General features: G+C 37.2%; 1 long non-coding RNA gene across 1 annotated transcript; it reads left to right on the plus strand.

The window, feature by feature from the left end:
* The first annotated feature begins 13,727 nt into the window (after positions 1-13,727).
* Positions 13,728-16,857, plus strand: LOC139827019 (uncharacterized). Its single transcript, XR_011737197.1, has 3 exons — positions 13,728-13,872; positions 14,503-14,611; positions 15,928-16,857. It is a non-coding gene; the product is annotated as an uncharacterized lncRNA (long non-coding RNA).
* The last annotated feature ends 1,866 nt before the right edge of the window (positions 16,858-18,723 follow it).

An 18,723-nucleotide genomic window follows, 5' to 3' on the forward strand; every position in this document is an offset into this window, starting at 1 on the left:
AGAGTGACTGCCTTCACAGTACCTATCTTTTCCTGTTCAAAGTTGCAAAAAATAGCTGTTGAAGGTATAGCATATATCGTTAATGAGTCCTTTGTTTTGTAAAGGATGGGGGGACACACACTTCAAGGTTGTCACATACAACCTGGAAAAAAATACAATTCCTCCATTTTTGTTTGCTTCACCTTGTTCACACAGTAGCTACTTTCACCGTCTTAATTATGTGGAACAGTAGGAATTTCAGCATAAACTGTGAGTCTTCCTCTTCTAATTTTTATACTCAAATAAGCTGTCAGATTGACATAGTTTCTCTGAGCTTTCAATAATTCTATTGATAGAATCAAATAATTGAGAAATGGATCACTTTCTGCATAATATTGCAGGTGATTAATCAATGTGATGAACTATTACAGTGTTCTCATTAATTTATGCCAGAATTACTCATCATGTTATGGATACACAAAATATGGTTCCTCTTAATTATCAAAAGACAAATTTACTGACATTACCATACATAACTACCCCTACATACAGAACAGGAAATTGTTAGCATAAGTAGAATGTCTTCTGGCAAATACTGACTAGTTATTGCAGATGTTTAATGGAAGGTCCTAATTTTGCTGTTTTGAAGTCTTCATCTTTTATTTCAAAGGAAGACTTAACTTTTTGTTTTGTATTTGTTATTCCTAATTCCTACCGCTATTTCACTAGGTATATGGGTCTTTTGCTGGTTTCTTTATTGTTTGTCTGTTTGTTTTCCCAGGATTAACTGAATCTTTGTTGTATGATTACACTTGATTGGTGTTAATATATGGCTGATAAGCTTAAGTACAGTTAGTATATAAATATTAATAAAGCTATGAAACAAACAACAAGGCATTACAAATGTTTGGCATCAATATCGTAGTAACTTGATAAGCATTATAGCAGTTGGCATCAGTGGGAAATGGAACTGAGCAATTCAACAAGGAAATTACAGGCAATAACTACAAATCCTTCCATAGTCAATTCCCAACTGTGTATCAAGAGTATTGCTACTAGAATTATCTGTGTGGGTTTTACTCCTAATGGACAGGAGTCTGGAAGGGACCCCTTTGCCCACTGTAATAATTTCATTGTTTTGCTGCTTCCTCAAACACTTGATTCTGCAGCACTGAGCTCACTGCAGATCTGTCTCATTGAAATAAAAGCAGTGAAAGTCATCTGCACTGAATTTTGGTCCTCATAAAAGTAAGACTTCAAACAAGGTTGAGTATGCACTGACAGACCGTCCTGGTTTTGTTAAAAACAAGTTTCTCTTTTAGTGAATTTGCCTGTCAGCTAAAGCCTTCATGTTAGCTGCATTTTCCTGGAGAACCCAACACATGTTTTGGTTAAACCTAGCAATGGAATGCAAACTTATTGATAAGCACGGATGGACATCTCGCGAGAGGGGCAACGAGAAAACTGATGACCGAGAGACTGACCAATGGTGTATAACATTCCATTCACGTGAATACTTCATATAAAAGTGGGAGATCACGAGGATCTCATTCCCTTTTCCCTTTTTTCCTCATGGCTGACATTAGGAGAGGACCTTGCTGGTCGTCCCTGCGAACTGAGGCCTAGTGAGAGACTGAATCCAGCTCCGGTTGGCTGCAGAGTCTAATCCAGGACTTTGGGTGCTGGCTCTGCAGTTGCTGAGACTTACAAGATTGGTTTTGTATATTTTGTATTATTTTCTCTATTCTTATTAGTAGCATTAGTAAAACATCTTTAACTTTTCCAACTCTCTTCTCTCTGTCCTTCTTTCCCTCCCGATCGCCTGTCCTGAGTGGGAAGGGGGGAGAGGGAGGGGCAAAAGGGGGAAGTGCGGGGGGCAGAGGAGGTTAACAATACATCTGCCAGGGCTTGATTGTCACCCCACAATCTTAACCCTCGACACAGACAAACTGGATTATATATTATTTTTCCCTTCCACATTTTGTGTGGGGTTTTAGTTATTTTATTTTGCACTTTATAGCCTTAAGTTCCATATCACCACCTGTTCTCATTTTATGCATGTGGATAGGAGGGTTTGGTGGGAGGGAAAATATACAGACCCCAAAGAAATTCAGGAAGACCTGCCTTCCCTTGCAGCATCTATTTACAAAGCTCTATAATTGACTGGCACTCCACAAGACCAGGCGTGGCCCAGGAATATTCATCATGAACAAGATACACTGTGTTGATGCCTAGCATAGATTTGTTAGTTCCCACCACAGCACAATGATGAACTACCTGTGTGCCATTACAATATCAATGATTACTAAGCATAGCACACACTCTGTGCTGCAGGGCACTAATGATCATACATTAAGGTATGTTGAAAGAAAGGATATTTGTTAGATCAGTTTCATAATGGGAAACATGCGATTTGAATGTTATAAATGGTAAGACTCAACCCTTTGGAAATGTGTGACTTGGAGAAAAGGAAGTGGCAGAAGGGAGAGGAGAAGGTAAATGCTACTCACTAGACCAAATTCATAGACTGCATAACCTTTCAATTATTTAGTCCTCTGTGGACCTACTCTGTCTAGTCTAAATGAAGAATTTACATGTATAATGAGGCGCTAGATAAAAGAAGGTCAGAATTATCTGTGATTTTTCCTTCCACATATGGCTATATAAGGTCTGCTCTTTTGAATTTCTTCAGTAATCTTCAATAATCTATGTAATGACTAAAAACATCTAATGAAGTTTGAATGCCCTGTTTTCACATCATATTTCTGATGCCATGCCTCAGGAAGGCACATCATTCTGTGTACCTTGCCTGATGGGTCAAGTGGCTTGTGTTGAGGTAGAACTGAGAACATGTTGAGAACACTGTAGCGTATGATTTATCTTTCTCTTTTCTTACCCCTTCCTGCCTCTCCTCCTCCCTTACCCCTCCTCAGACTAAAACTTCTGCCTGAAGTTTGTGCCTTTATAGCATTAACAATGTGACTTTGTTAAATATATCATGCTGTGAAATGTTCTGAAAAAATGCAACTTTTGTTCTAGATATTATTTTAACAGAATATCCGTGAGTATTAAAGGGAACCTACAGAAAAGGTTCTTCATGTCCCCTAACCCTTGACTGAGTCCAAACAAAAGAAAATATGTCATGCAGTTGTGCAATGTTCATTCAGATGAAACTAACAGGTACGAGATAGTAACAGTGTTAATACCTCTCTGCTGCTGTATGAAAGAGTTGAACAAAGGTAGAAAATCTCAAAGTGTGAGGAACTCGGTTTACATAATCTTGTGGTCATTGTTATTGCAGAATAACAACAACAACAACAACAAAAAATGAAGTGACAAAGGAAAAAAAGACAAGACAGCATTACTTTTTCTTCTTTACTGTTGTTTTAAAGCATTGTAATAAGAAAATTTGTATGTTACCCAACCTTTCTAGAAAGCATTAAAGACAGCACTAGCTGCCCCTTTTGACCGAACACAGGCCAGGATGTACTGGACTAAAGATACAGGGTGGATTTAAGATCCTGATTTATAGTATAGTCATTGAATATAAAATAAAGTAAAATAAAACCATCTAGAAGTAGAAGGTAGGAAAGCAAAGACTAAAAATGAATATTCTACTACCCTACAAGCAAACTGTACCAGTTCAGTACAGCTGTTGGTGACACCACAGGCAGTAGTTGAAATATCTCCCTCCAGATCCAAGCACTGAACCTGCTTCCCCTCTCCAGTGTAAAAGCCCAGGAGCCAAGTAAATATCTGGTCACTGAAGCTGAGGAATCATTAAGTAGGATGCAACCCTCTGTTATACACTTCTACATAATTTCCAAAACACTTTTGCCTTTACAGAGCCAGTACAATGGGACACTTGAGGCTCCAAATGGTACCTTCATCTTCTGCAACAGTGTGAAGCCAAAAGACTTAATCAAGTTTTATGTTACTTGAATTTTGGAATTATATGCAACACACAATACACATATTAAAGCTTTGTATCAGTGCTGTCAGAAAGATAATCTTACATCACTTTCCTGGTTTCACACCTCTCGACTGTTACCATCATTCAAAAATTACTCCCTGAGGTTTACGATAAGGTACGCAGAAGATATCGATTTCTTGTCCAGTTCAGGAATATGATTAGTATCTTGCATCCAACGCCTTCATAAAAGCATATCAGTAACAGCCATTTTGCTGTTAATTTTGAGTCATGGGATGATAGTTATTTACTTAAACTTTTCTTCAGCTAGAAGTTGAGGTTTCACCTTCTGGCAGGAAGCTATGTTTACTGTTCTTCTTGCTGAGTCTGGGGTTTTGCATCAACTCAGAATTAATATTTCTACATTGATAGAACCTGTGCTAATTCTCCCTTTTCCTATCCCAAGCTGCACAACAAGGATAAAATAGGTGTAATAGCAGGAAGAACATAAATGGAGGAACAAGTCTCTCTCATAATCTGACCTAGACCAGGAATTGGAAGTTAAAGGAGAAAGTGTGTGTGCATGAGAGAGAGGGAGAGGGGGCAGGGAGGGGTAAGAAAAGAGAAAGATAAATCATATGCTACAGTGTTCTCAACATGTTCTCAGTTCTGCCTCAACACAAGCCACTTGACTCATCAGGCAAAGTACACAGGAATAACAAAATTCCTTTCACGAGATCACCAATATTTTTTCCATTTAAACATCATTTGTAGAGATGGACAGGGTGACTGCTCTTATCTTCCTCCTTTTTGTGCTTCATCTGACAGTTGTAGTCTCTTTAACCATGTCTGCAAGCAAAACACATCACTTTACATTTCCAGAGGGTCTCATGTCATCATGATGATGCATGGCATCCTGTTAAGTCTTTCAGATTAAATACGCAACTGAAGGCAATCTGAGTTGCATTCCTGGAGTGACTACAAAGTTTTAAATACTGAAGTTTACTGAAAGCAATGAATCAAAATGACTACAAGCTGGCTGATCAGAGACATATGAATAAAAGCAGCATGCCAGATCATCTGCTTTGTATGTTTTATAGCTGTTAACACTATTTTAAAATGGGGCACAGTCATTTCTATCCAGATATAACAGATTTGGACAATCTGGCCTACTGAACTCAGTCTGTTCAAAAGCAGACACTAAAAATTACTCACTGCTTGCCCAATTGGAGACATTATTATCCAGCTGCATACCAGCAACCTCAGCTAACTCTTCATCTATTTGTTGTGCATCTCAGAGTTTCTATAAAAGGAAGAAAATTAAATCTTTTACACAATGACCCATGTGGTCACATTTGACTCATTATATGCCTGCTTCAGGATGTAATGAATTGTTTTTAACATATGCTTGTTTCTGTCCTTTTATCATTAAAAGATTTAAGAGTTTCTTGCACCAGCAAGTCATCAATATTTGACCAAATCCATTGTGACATTGATAGAATTAGCCAATATTCTTGTTAAAAACAAGTAATTATTCAAATGTCAGCACTAAGTTTAACAGATTCATCATAAACATTCTACAGAATGAAATACCTTGTTTAAATTACTCAGTGAATACTTCTAAAGAAAAAAACACTCTTACATAAGCTGGATTGACTCATATTTTAAAGGAGAGAGGTGAGAGAATCCTAACATTTATCAGAAAGTATGGTAATTCAGCTATATTTTGAAATGAGGAAGTTCTCATGAAAAATCTCCCTTCTTGAGGAAAACAGAGATCACTTATATTGTCTTTTTTTGTCTTTAATTATGTATTCAGGTTAAATAGGTGCAGGGGTTCATGTTTGACTCTTTGACCAACAAGAAATGTTATAGGTTACAAAAGAGCCTTAGACCGCAGGCATTTAACAGCCTGAAGAACTGTGCATGGTTTAACATGCTTCTCAGTTTTCCTTGAGAAAGTAAACCTGTGTCTCTGCACATGTTTGTAATTATGAGCTGGCTTCATATTTCTTAAGAGTACTAGAATTGAAAATGGTGAGGACAATTCCTTTCCTTTTTTGTTTCCTTATTTGTAAATGGCAAGAGCAAAGTCACCTTCTTTATGCTGGCTTGCACCTAAATCATAGAACCATAGAAGCCTTTACATTGCAAAAGACCTTAAAGGTCATTGAGTCTAACTGTAAACCCAACACTGCCAAGTCCACCACTAAACCACGTCCTCAAGTGCCACATCTACATGTAACTTATCCAGTAGTATTTCATTAGCCTAGAGAGGCATAGTTTTGCAGGTCTTTTGATGAATATCTTTAAGGACCTAAAATTTGAAATTTTGTAGGCGATTTTTAAAATCTCATGACTTGACCCTTTTCTTAAAGCTCTGTCGTCTTGGGCAGTGCCTGTTGGTGTGTAAAGCCATCAGCACTGCTTCTGAAGGCAAAATTAAGTGTCTTAGTAGTTGCATCATCTTTCCAGCAGTCACAACTTAGTAGCAGGTCATTGGCTTACTGCTTCCTCCTCATCCATGAACAACAAAGAGGAAGTTTTCTACTGTCTGCATTTCAAATATAGCCAGTCACAGCAGCTCAACAAGTCAGTACTTCTCTCTGGCAGCTGTCTTTTAATCATAAATATTTAGATTCTGAATAAAGATTCAAACTTGTTCTCCCTTTTCAAAACTGCTCAAAAGCCATAATAGCTAGGTTCAAGTTAATCATTCAGTGTAAGAAGTAGGTAGTGGACCAGCATTAGAAAAGCTGCTTCTATGTCATGAATCCTTCCTGAACTAATGTGAAGGGCATACTTGAGAATACTCTGAACTCCTATGATCCCTTAGGGCAAGAGGAACAGGGTATAGCTTATAGTAGTCATTTCCTTGTCCCACAGTTATGCACACAGAGCTTGGTCTCAGGTTGACAGAAGGCAAATCTGTGCTGAAGCTCTCCTGATGCATCCCAGGTGTTCACTGGTACAGTGAGTGCTTTCTCCCATTCCACATCTGTCTTCCCAGGTGGCCATTACCACTCCTGAAGATCATCTTCAACACAAGAAATTAATGAAAGTGGGGTCTGATAGCGTAGACAGCTTGGCATATGTGGGTTGTGAAATACTGTTCTTTACTCCAGGAAGTATAAGCTCTTAAGTCTATCCAGGAAACCATGCATAAAAACACGAGTGGTTACTCACGTGTTCATAGCATTAATGGAAGATGTAGTAGTCAAGAGTATCTCTGCTTCTTGTTTTTATTATCAAACATGGTGAGAGTTTGTGCCGACACCCCCATTTCTTTATTTATTCTTCTATTGCTTCTACTACTGTTAACTTGTGATAAGAGGCAGCAAAGTTAAATAAAAAATTAGTTTTCCCATTTTTTTCCCTTCCACTGTATTTAGCCCTTGCAGATGTACTCTGGTTACATTTTTCTCCTAAAAAATAAGCAGTTTGTACCACCATGATATTTCTGTAGTCTTAATTGCTATACACATATGAGAACAGGAAATTATAGGGAACTGAGTCATTTTGTTAAGCAAAACATGTTTGACTAAGCCACACAACAAGCACAAAGCCATAGCAGTATTTCACCAGATACAGAGTTTCCCAGGGAAGGTGTTAACAGTTAAGAAATAAATATTCCTTCCTAATCTTCATTTGTTCTGGGAAGCAGCACTTAGATTATGGTACATAACCACTGACATTATCCATTACCCTGTCTCAATGTATTTCTGGTCTATGTATCCATGCCCACCCTACTACAGCTTTATATCCTCATATGAGTAAGCACTCATGGTTGAGAAATCAGACAATGGTTATATGTAAATAGAAGACAAACGCAGCATAAATGAATAGAGCATATTGACTGTTGTGCTCCTGAAACACAGGGTACACGTTACACTGCTTCAGAGTAAAATTAAATACAATTTGATTTTCCAAGAGAGTTGAAGTGAACATCAGAGCCAGTTAAACTGTACACGCTGTGAGTCTCTACAGAGGAAAAATAGTGTCAGAAACCTTAGCCAGAGGTTAATTGATAATCAGTTGAATTATTCATTTGTTATTAATGATTACTAATGAGAAACATTAGAATAATCAATGTTTCGGCCCTGTGCTTTGCCAGATGTCATGTTAATTGCAACTGAAGATAGCAGTAGCTTAGCAAAATACAGAAACAATTAGCATGATTGACTCAAAGCCACCTCTTGCCTCTCTGGAGCATTGTTCTAGCAGTACTGCAGAACAGTATCAAATTCTCTGGGTTTGCAGAGTGGGAAAAGAGAATTCCTAATAGTCTTTGATATAACCCTGTTTTAGCTCATAAAAGGTAAAAATTACAGTAAAACTGACATAAGCAAATAGATTTTGCTTGGAGAGATTAGAGTCACAGGCTAATAAGCAAGAAACTTCAAAATAACCTACAATGAATAAAATGCTGATACCAGCATTGTTAATGGCTAATTGAAATTAAAATCTAGTCTTTCCCTAGTGAAAAATTTGTTAAGCTTTAATATTCCCAATAAAATTTCCCTTTTAAATTATGCTTTATGACCTGAAACAACAATAAACTACTAAACTGCCATGCTGTTATTCAAAATATGCAAAGTAGGTTCTTAAACTACAGGTACTGTAAAATGACGAGGAGTCAAAGTTTATTCTATACAGACATGAGATTTCTTTCCATAGTTGGAACAGGAGTTTTCATCTGATTGTGCTGATGAAGTTTCAGGACTGGATGCAATCAGAGAAATGATGGCAGGGGGATGTGAAGGAGGATATGTACATCCAAAACAACATCTCCCCATCACATAACATAGACCATCTCCCTATCTCTCTCCATCCAAGCAGAAAGCTAGGACATCTGTCTCCACACCAGGAATCCCAGATGGCCCCAATCTAACTTTGCTATCATTTAGTATCTCAGACAAGTAGGCTCTAGGGAGAGAGTCCAGAGCAGTACCACCATAACTCACCAAAGAAGAAATTGGGACAGGTATGGGCAAAACCAGTGCATGCACATCGCAACAGGGTTCCTGAAATTTAAGCACACAGTTTTGCTACCTAATGCATGTGGATGAGTTATCAGTTTTTTAATCAGCCACGAAGAAAGAGGTACCATACAAACTGCTGTAGTCAGATTATAATCTTGGGTGACTTTGATACATATAGTACAAAACTATTCTTTAATTGACTCTGACACTGAAACTAGGATTTTTTTATTATTATTATTCTCTTTGGAAGAGTTGATTAAAAACACACTCACCTTGATGATCACTGTGTCCAGTCCTGTGCATGAGCTACAGATCCTAATCACAGAATGCTGTTTGACAACTTAATATCAGCAGTGATCCTGTCTGCTTTATTTGATTTGCATATGGTGGAGGTAAGAAGACATTTCCTCAATGAAGTTCGGCTTGCACCTGAGGTGCCTAGGCTAGGTCCCTGGCATGCTCTCACAGGAGTGAGGTCTCCCATGACATGTCCTGCATTGAAGCTGGAAGGAATGAAGGACACCAATCAAAGGGATGATTCTGCTGCAAACACATATTTCTGTGATGTCCTGGGTACCTCCTAATCGAAAGCGAAGTTTAGTGCTTAAGATGTAAGTTATAATACTTTATTTAGCTAGGCACATTTAAGGTCTGTTTGTGCCTTATCCACATATCAAACACTGCTGTGTTGCCTTCAGCAGAGGAACATGGGAAATGCTACAGTGATCTAGAAAAAAGATTCTGACAGGTCTTTCTCCATGAGGTTTCTGAGTTTTGAAATTATGACCTGTAGCCAAAAGTCTTGGGCTTTAATACAAACTGCCCTCAAAGTTCATGTAGATGAGCTGGAAAAGAGAGCAGAGGGGCAGGAGTTTGCCAGAGTTTCATTGTGAGCAAAAAAATAGTTTTGTGTTGCTTCGTTTTCTTGCACATATATATGTGCAGTTTGTTGTGTCAGATGTTTTTCTGCAATAACTAGGGATTGCTTTTTATAATTGGTCAGGATATCTGTAGTGCAGGATAGACACATTTTGTGATTTTAAAATAACTAAATTAAACTGGTGAGTGGAGTCTTGAAATAATGGAGAAGCTGTTCTTCAAGCACTAAAAGAGATACCTTCAGGCATTTCATTCCACCCCAGTGAGCAAAGAAGCATTCAGCCTAAGAAATAAAATAAAACAGGTTTACATTTCGACTCTTACTTTGGCTTTTCTTTCATGATACATCTTCTGGAATATTCTGTACTAGTTCACTTGATGTAAAGAGTTGATCTTTCCTCCCCACAAAGATGCCCGGCTCACTTCTTTGTTGTTGCTTTTTTTAAATCCTGGAAAGTTGCTGGTGCAGGTCTCTTTGTTCCCTCCTTCGCAAAATACTGTCTTTTACCTCAGAATCAACATACCCAGCAAAAACACTACTATCACTTAATACATTTGATTTTGTCACATAGTTAGAAGTTTCACTTGTTTGTGGAAACAATTTTAAATAATTTAACAGTGCTCCAATTGTTGCATGTAGATTACAGCATTAAAAATTTACCAAAGAAATTTAGCTTTGTGTCTATGTGTGCTGAAGTGAGAACACTGAAGTGCCTGCATACTTGCTACTTGACCATATGCAGCTATTTCAAAACTCACAACTGATGTGAAAACCTGCAAAATCAGTGATGTGTACAGACATGGTTGGAGCTCTGCAGATGTAGCTGGATGTGCAAGACAGATCTATTTGGAAAATATCAGTTTTGTGGTTCACTGAACAACATTAATCCGTGTCCAAGAATTGCAAGATAATGAATGCATTTCTTATAGTCCAAAAGTACCTTGCAGTTTTCCTTATTTTATGAGTGTTTCTTAATCGTCCCCTCACCTGCCTTTACCTTTGAGGGAAGAAAAAGCATAAGCTATTATTTAGTTACCCTAAAATCATCTTACCCTTGTTAAAAAAGAACGAACATATCTCCACAGACTGATAAACATGACATCTTACAGCAAGAAGAGAGTTATTACATCTGCATGTACGCAGTGGAATGAGATGCCTGTGGACTGGACTTGAGTTCAACTTCTTTTACATTTAAACCACATTTCATTTCCTGTTAACAGACAGCAGTAAAAATCCCAGAAATCAGCACATAGCAGCTATTAGTTCAAAGGTGAAACAAGAATAAGGGAACTCTCATGTGAACATGGCTTTGAAAATCAGAACTCAACCATACTCCCAAGCAAATTTCCTGATAGGACTAGAATGGACCTTGAAAGACTGATGAATTTGTCTTGGATATATGTTCTATATGTTTGTCTAATCTATTTTTAAAAGACTCCGAATTCACGATGTCATTGTTTCAGTTCTAGTGCTTCTCTTGTCTGAGAATTAAACGTCTGTTTTTTCCTATTAACTGACTTAAATTTCCTTTGGTACTCACTGAGCAGATATTTATCATCCGTTTTTATTGTACATGGAAAAACAATAGATAATGGTTCTCTTCAGAAAAAAAAAAATATATATATATATAGTAAAAACTTCAAAACTTTGCTTTGGTAAAGACCTCATGTCTCCAAAATCCAGTCTTCTTTTACAGCAGTTGGTCTAGTAGAAGGCATTTTTCTTTTCTAAAAAATCTGAGATTTCTCCCACATCTAGACAGTTATGTTGCTGTTTTTTCTTCTTCAAATTTTAATGTATTCACTACACATTCCAGCATTTTTGCTTGACTTTTAACAATAACAAATTCCTCCTGCATTCTCCCTTGTATCATGTCTTATTTTTCCTGTTTACAGCATCTACTTTCTCTTTCACAGCATTCGAAGTCCCACTTCTTTACTGCATGTTGTGAGCCTCTGTAGGTGTACAATGCTGTAAATGTCACAGTAACTTTATTTCCAGCTTACGTATATTCCTTTTTTTTTCCAGGAACATTCTATAACCTTGACAGTATGCTTTTGTTAGGATTCAGGCTATGTCCCCACTCTCCCTGGGAGTAAAAGCCATGGAGTAGATAAGTGTAGCCTATTTTCTGAACCAGATGTATGTATCCCATGACTGGGCATAGAAGGTCTGAAGCTTAGGACTGCACAGCTAAACTGCTGTAAATACAGTCCAAGCTAAGGCTGCTTATAGACCCACTTCTCCTTCTAGTACTCTGTGTCAGGACCTTTCTGTGAAAGAACCCTGTCAGCCTATGTGCATTCCTGTGTATTTTAAGTACACCAAGACAGAGCTTGTTGAACTTGGGTCTTTGATGTCTTCTACATCAGAAAGTTATCTGGCACTACTTCCACTTTTAATACCTTTCCACATGGATTTTTCACCAGCACAAGTCACTAAAAGATTTGCACATTTGAGAGATTCCCACAGAACTGAACTGCTCATCTTCATTGACTTTAGTGAGATATTTTTGTGCTCTGCCTTTTTAAGATCTGTGCCTCAATGCATACTGATAAGTAAACAGTTACCTTGAAAACAGAGCCACCATGAGAAACTTATGTGAAGTAAAACACATAACAAAAATTTTCCCTGTCTTAACAGAATAAAGCATAACAATAACATTGATTCCACTTCTGGATCATTTGGAGTCATTAGTGTTCACTTTTTAACCTTTTAATATGCACTGATAATGTAAAAATACAGTAAGGTAACTAAGAGTAGAGTTTTCTTCATTTAAAAAACATCATTACTGCCAATGTAGTGTAAAAACATACTATAGTAAATTAATTTATGGCTGTTTTTACATTGGTGTCCTACACAGTTTCAAACACAGACTTCAGTAAATTACCATAGTTAGATTTTATTCCTTTAGTATTTTGAGGGATTGTTCAACTTCAGGGCAAAAATGAAAAACTATAGGCGTTCACGTGCCAATTTGGGAAATCACCAAAACATCTCAAATGTAGATTTGTCAAATCTTTTTAATGTAGGAGTACCTATTTTAAATGACAATTAATATAGTCCCAGAAATGGCCTGGTTTAGAGAGGAATTTTGTCAACTTTATGTATTATGAACATGTTTGTTTTCACCATCAGTGCACCTCTCAGTCTGTTAATGAGTCATTACAGTTTTAGCAGAAAATGTCTGTCACTTTAAAGCAGAGAAACAGGAGATGATTTAGCCAACACAGCATTTCCGTAACTTTCCATGTGAATTTGCCATAAGCAAGAAGACAAAATAAGTGAAATAAGGAGGAGGTTATTGAAAATTGAATAATATAATACAGATGATGACAGAAAATTCATTTGTGGAATTGTACCAAACTGTTGCCCATAATATCACCTGTTCTATTTAATTTGATATGCATTTCTATCACAGCAGGTCTTGGAGATTTCAGTGCAGATGTAGCTTCCTTTATATTAGGCACAGTACATATGGATGAGTAGCAGACTGCTTACTGTCCACAATGCAGTGGTAGGTATTGCACCCCTGGCTTTATGCAGGGATACTAAATGAGGATGATTAGGGATTTCAGGCTGCAGTACAAGCCCAAGCCTACAACTCACATGAAATCACAGCTCCAGCAAGTAAAGCCAGAGATTCAAGCTTTCTTACTGCACATTCCTCTTGTGTTAGCAAAAAATTATTCATCTCTTCTCATTCCTTTTCATGTAAGAAACATTGTGGCATAAGATTCATTTATGGTACACAGCCTAAGAATTGAAGATAAAATGAACTGACCCCCTTATTCTGGGATCTTTGCACATGTTTCAAATGGATTTAATTTCAAGTCGAGCAAGAGACACACTTCACATACATTTTAAATTGTAATAAGTATGTAGTAATACCATATGTGCTGAAATGTCAAGGCACAGCAGGGAAGAGGGTCAGTCTGTGTCAAACCTTATTGACTCTGCCAGCTTTTTTACAGAACAATACCCTGCAACTGTAAGATTTTTTCAGTTTTAATACAAATAAGATGACACAATGATGGTGATGGAGAACAGCTGTCTTTCTTATCTCCTGGGTCTAATTATAAGAGCAGGTGAAACAATATTAGGGGTTCATCTCTAATTTGGTAAGTGAAAACTGACTGCCTACACAGCTGTTTTGTTTATGAGTGGTGGCAGGGTTGGAAAAAAATCCTAATATAAAAAATAGAAAGGCAATTTGTGAGCAGCAATGTAAAATGTAATTGTGCATGTGGTGTTCTATTATGTGTGAATAGAAAACTGATACTTGGTTTGATATTGATTTTTGTCTATGCAACATGTTGTTGTTTACAATCGAGGACGTATTTTTCCAAGATATTCAGTGCTGCATGATTTATGCTGTGTCTCAATCACAGCATTATGTTATGTAAGGCATCGGCTGAGTCCTGAGATGAGTCAGCTGCCAAATATCATTTTAAAAAGCTATTGTCTCATGATGAATCAACAGGCTTTAAAGTAATTAAGTTCCTCATTGCTTAGTTTAATACAAGCTATTTAAGCATGTAATATAACATATTTTAGAAGTGGGACTTATCAGGTCCCATTGTAACTGCATTTAGCTTCTTTTAGTTATCAGTAAGGCACAACTGTCAGACTAACTGATTTATAGCAACGCACGTTTGGTTTATTTAGTGAGTAAGAGCTAGGAAGGCGTATTCTGCATGCTAGTCATTTGTAATTGTAACCTAACGCTCAAATTTGCTTTTGTTCAACAGACTAGATACTTCTTATATTCACTACTTCCCCGTGGTCCCATGCTGCCACACCTCTGCAGGCGCTCAGACAGTTAAGAACATCTCAGGACTGGGGCTCTGGTGTGAACAGGTACAGAAGAAAAGTTCATCCCCAGAAGAGCTCTTACTCTATATATAGACATTTATAAGTACTCTGTTTATGAGTGAGATAACACTTCAATGTCAAATGATGACAGAAACAAGGCCTGGCCAGCAGACACACTAGGGAATGACAGAAAGTGATTGTGCATCTTTCTCCTTCTGGTGGAGATGCTTACACCTGACTGCATAACTCATATGACACTTGTGTATTCTCTTAGGACAACAGCATGTACATAATGACAGCTTGGATGGTTAAGATGTTTTGTGCTGGGGAAAAGTACTATTAATTTTTAATCTACAGTTTGCAATGTATTTACAATAGAGAAGTCAAGGTCAAACAGTAGTACTTTATTCTGGGACCAGAGACTGTTGAATTTTGTGGCAATCCTTAGTTTTGAGAAAAAAATCATTCACAGTCTTGCACCAAGGTGCTAGAAGGTGTAAAACTCTTAGCCACAATGTTTGTACTGGAGTTTGAAGTTTGGATTTCCTTCAGATTTGTCCATGAGTGCTACACAAGCAGGGATAGGCTTTGCTCTGAATTCAGTATCCTCTGTGAAGCCCACTCTGATGTGATCTTTGCCACCTTCACTGAGAAGATCTGCTGTCATAGCCTATAATTGCTAGAATCTTCTGCACAGCTAAGCACTCATGCTTTGGTAGGACACATTACTGTAGTCTGTGAAATGAGCTACCAGTCAGTCAGAATAAGTACATATGTATGTTGTCTGCATGTCTATCAGCACTCAAACGTGGACTAGCTGACCAGTTTAACTACAGCCACCAAATGACAGACAAGATGAAAATGAGAATGGATTTTCAGGCTCCCACACCCAAGAGAAAGGTAAAGTTAGCCATTGACACTTCTTCTCCAACAAAATGGGTATTACATGGTTGGGACTGGCAAATCCAGTTCAGTATGTAGGATGTTCTGAACTCATGTATGTACAAATATACCAGCCTCTGGGAGTATTGGGGTGCTGTAGATTCATAGGTGTTTACAAAATAGATCCATATTGGGCCTGATCTTTTGTAATCTCTTAAAGTCAGTGTATAGGATCTGTTAGGAAGTCTGAAGAAAGTGAGCTAGGAGGCTTTGGCCCTCCTGGTACATGTACTGTAACAAGGCCAATAAAGGATGTTTCACATCAAGTCTAGGAAGGCATAAATGAGGTCCTATGTTAATCTTTCTTCAGTGGTGAGAACTGAAATAAGCAGAAAGAACTGTTAGCTCCAATTTCTGTTGTTCTATGAAAAACTAATGCTTCACCTTGACAAACTCCTGGCATGGCTTGTTGTTTGCAGATAGATGAATGAAGCCCTGGCTGCCTTCTGTCACAAGACTGAAGTCTGCAATATGCCACACAGGTCTGAATGGGATAAATCACACCAGCCCACAGCCACTGAGTCATCCATCCAGGTACTGACGTGACAAGGTAGAGAGCTATTTAACCAAATCGTGTCATATAATCCCTAATGATAGATTTTACAGTTATCGTGTGACAGATTTTACACTGGTCATTGTCAACTTTACTGCTAGTTACTTTGTACTATTTCCAGCCAATAGTTGGGTAACAGTTTGATGCAACATGCAATCTGATATCTAGTTCCTGTGTCTGCCTACCCGCTTCCTTAAACAAATCCACCTTGTCCAAACTGTGATGGATTAAGTATCGGATTGTACCACAGGATACAGTGAGTGACAGAAAAGTTGTGAAGGGTACAGAGAAGAGGCAGGCTGAATATATTCTCTGTCATAAACTTTGACTCAGGAATCTGAGACTATGAGACTGTTTACATAGCTAATTTTCGTTCTACAATATAAGATAAATAATAACTCATGAACTTTCATATTGCAGTCACCAGCTAAGGCTTTTGCTTTCTTGACTAGAATTAATGAAGATCTCATCCTTTACTCTGCTAAGTATATGAGCAGTCCCCTGATTCCTCTGGGTAATTTTAATTGTTTAAGAGATTTACAGCAGTATAAAGTCACACTTGCTGCCACTATCTTTCTCTCGATAGTGAAAAACTTAAGCATAGATCAAAACTCTAGCATTCTGTGAGTTAACAAACAGCTGAAGCACAGACATGGACATATGGAAATACCTAACTAATAAAGTCATAATTAAAAGTGTAATTATGTAAGCAGTCTCCTAAGATCCCTGGGTTTTTTTAAAGAATAACAAAGAGCCCGCAGCATATGAAGAATGTACTAGGGAGTTGTGTAATCAAGGATGTTTGGTTTATTATTTCATTGTGTATAATTATTTTATTTTTCCAATAGTTCTACACATCTTTTTTTACTTTGCAGGCAGTTTTGTATGTAGAATTCTGAAGTATTTTTAATGAATGCGACATTTCCTGTCAATATTAAGTTTTTATCAAAAGCAAACAAGAATACGAAAAATCAGTCATTATGTTAAATGACTAACAAGTGCCATTACATTTTTAATTAGAAATATCATAATGATGCAAAAACAACTATTAGGATATACTATCCCAATAGCATTTCAAAAGAATTAGAGATTTATATATGAGAAAAACTGAAAAATTCAATATCCAAGCCACTAACCACTAAAGGTAAAAAAAGGAATAACACTTCTTGAATGGCCTTTTTTTTTTTTGGTAGAAGACATAATTTGTGGGTTTTAAACTTGAAAAATTCTTTCGTACTTTCCACTTAATGATATTAATGATAGAGTTTAAGTTACTTTCTTGCCAGAAAAAAATATTAGGAATTAACTTTCCCAGAACAGTTGTTCATTAATACAAAATCTAGGTATGTCTTTACTTATTTATTTTATATTATAGTTTTTAAAACACCAAACAAATCTATGTCTACTGCATAAGCTGCTTTACTTAGGCAAGCAAACCAAATCATTGGAGTTATAGGCAGATATCAATTAAAAATTTGGCTATTATAACTGTAGTTCTGAGCCATGCTCAAGAATTTGGTGCAGTTATACTTTTTCTTGTTTGTTTTTGTTTTTAAGGCAGTACATTATTAAACAGTTCGGCTTCCAGAGCGTAACATTCTGAATACAACATCTTTGTTTTACAACTTACAATTCTCCATGCTCTGTGAAACACTAAATGAAATCATTACATAGTTCTAAAAAGAAGAGTGACTAGTTATGAAATTATTTACATGCTGAAAGAGAACCAGTGTTGAGAATGGCTTAAAAATAAGGGACATGGGTCTGCAGAGCAGTTGTACGAGCAGAGCCTGTTCTGAAGGCCTTAGCATAAGTAGCAAGACTAGGTTGCAGCGGGAACCGCTGACTGTTTCAGTAAAATCAGCAAGGTCACTGAGACCTTGGCAGAGTTTCACAAACAGCTTTCAAGAGCACAAGAATGTAGAATAAGCATAGCTAGCAGCTGCAAGTAGGAGGACCATGCAAATGTGACTGTTAGAGCCTGAGCCTATTAGTAGGTGACAAGTATGCATAATTATCGTGAACTGTATAAGTATATGCTGTTCGGGCTAATAAATCGAACTATGCTTTTTCACTCATATTGAGTCGACCTGCATGTTCCTCCGCCGCTCAAAAACCAGCTACAATATCATTCTGTACTTCTAAGACCAAAGTGGCAAGCTATATTAAAAAAAGATCCTACAACTTTTTGTGACTGAGCATTCTGATCACAGGTGAAATTCCTGGGAAAAGATGAAACTATGGGAAGTCTATAGTGTACTCATACAAGTCTGAAAAAACAGTGTCAGGATGAAAAAAACTTGACACAAACTTTCTACAACCTTAAAAAGTTTTTTTGTTTTTTTTCTCCAAATCAAATTATTTCATATTCATTAGAAATGTGTTATCTTTAAAAGCTGATTTAATTTGAACCTTTTACTTTCTTTTATTCCTTTTTATACATGCCTCTTTCTGTCCATACGCTATCTTTGACTCTTTTAAGAAAATTTACCTCACTAGAACTCTGGCACTGAAGTCATATTTTTTCCACAGGGTACCAGCCCTTCAGAGACAGTCAGTCCTTCCTTTCTGCATTGTTTATGAACCTTTTCCACAAAAGAGTATAGATATCAACACAAGTCAAAATTACTGTTATCATATTTAGGACCACTATTTGTTTCTG

This window comes from Patagioenas fasciata, chromosome 1 (genome assembly GCF_037038585.1).
Source record: "Patagioenas fasciata isolate bPatFas1 chromosome 1, bPatFas1.hap1, whole genome shotgun sequence".
Classification (NCBI taxonomy): domain Eukaryota; kingdom Metazoa; phylum Chordata; class Aves; order Columbiformes; family Columbidae; genus Patagioenas; species Patagioenas fasciata.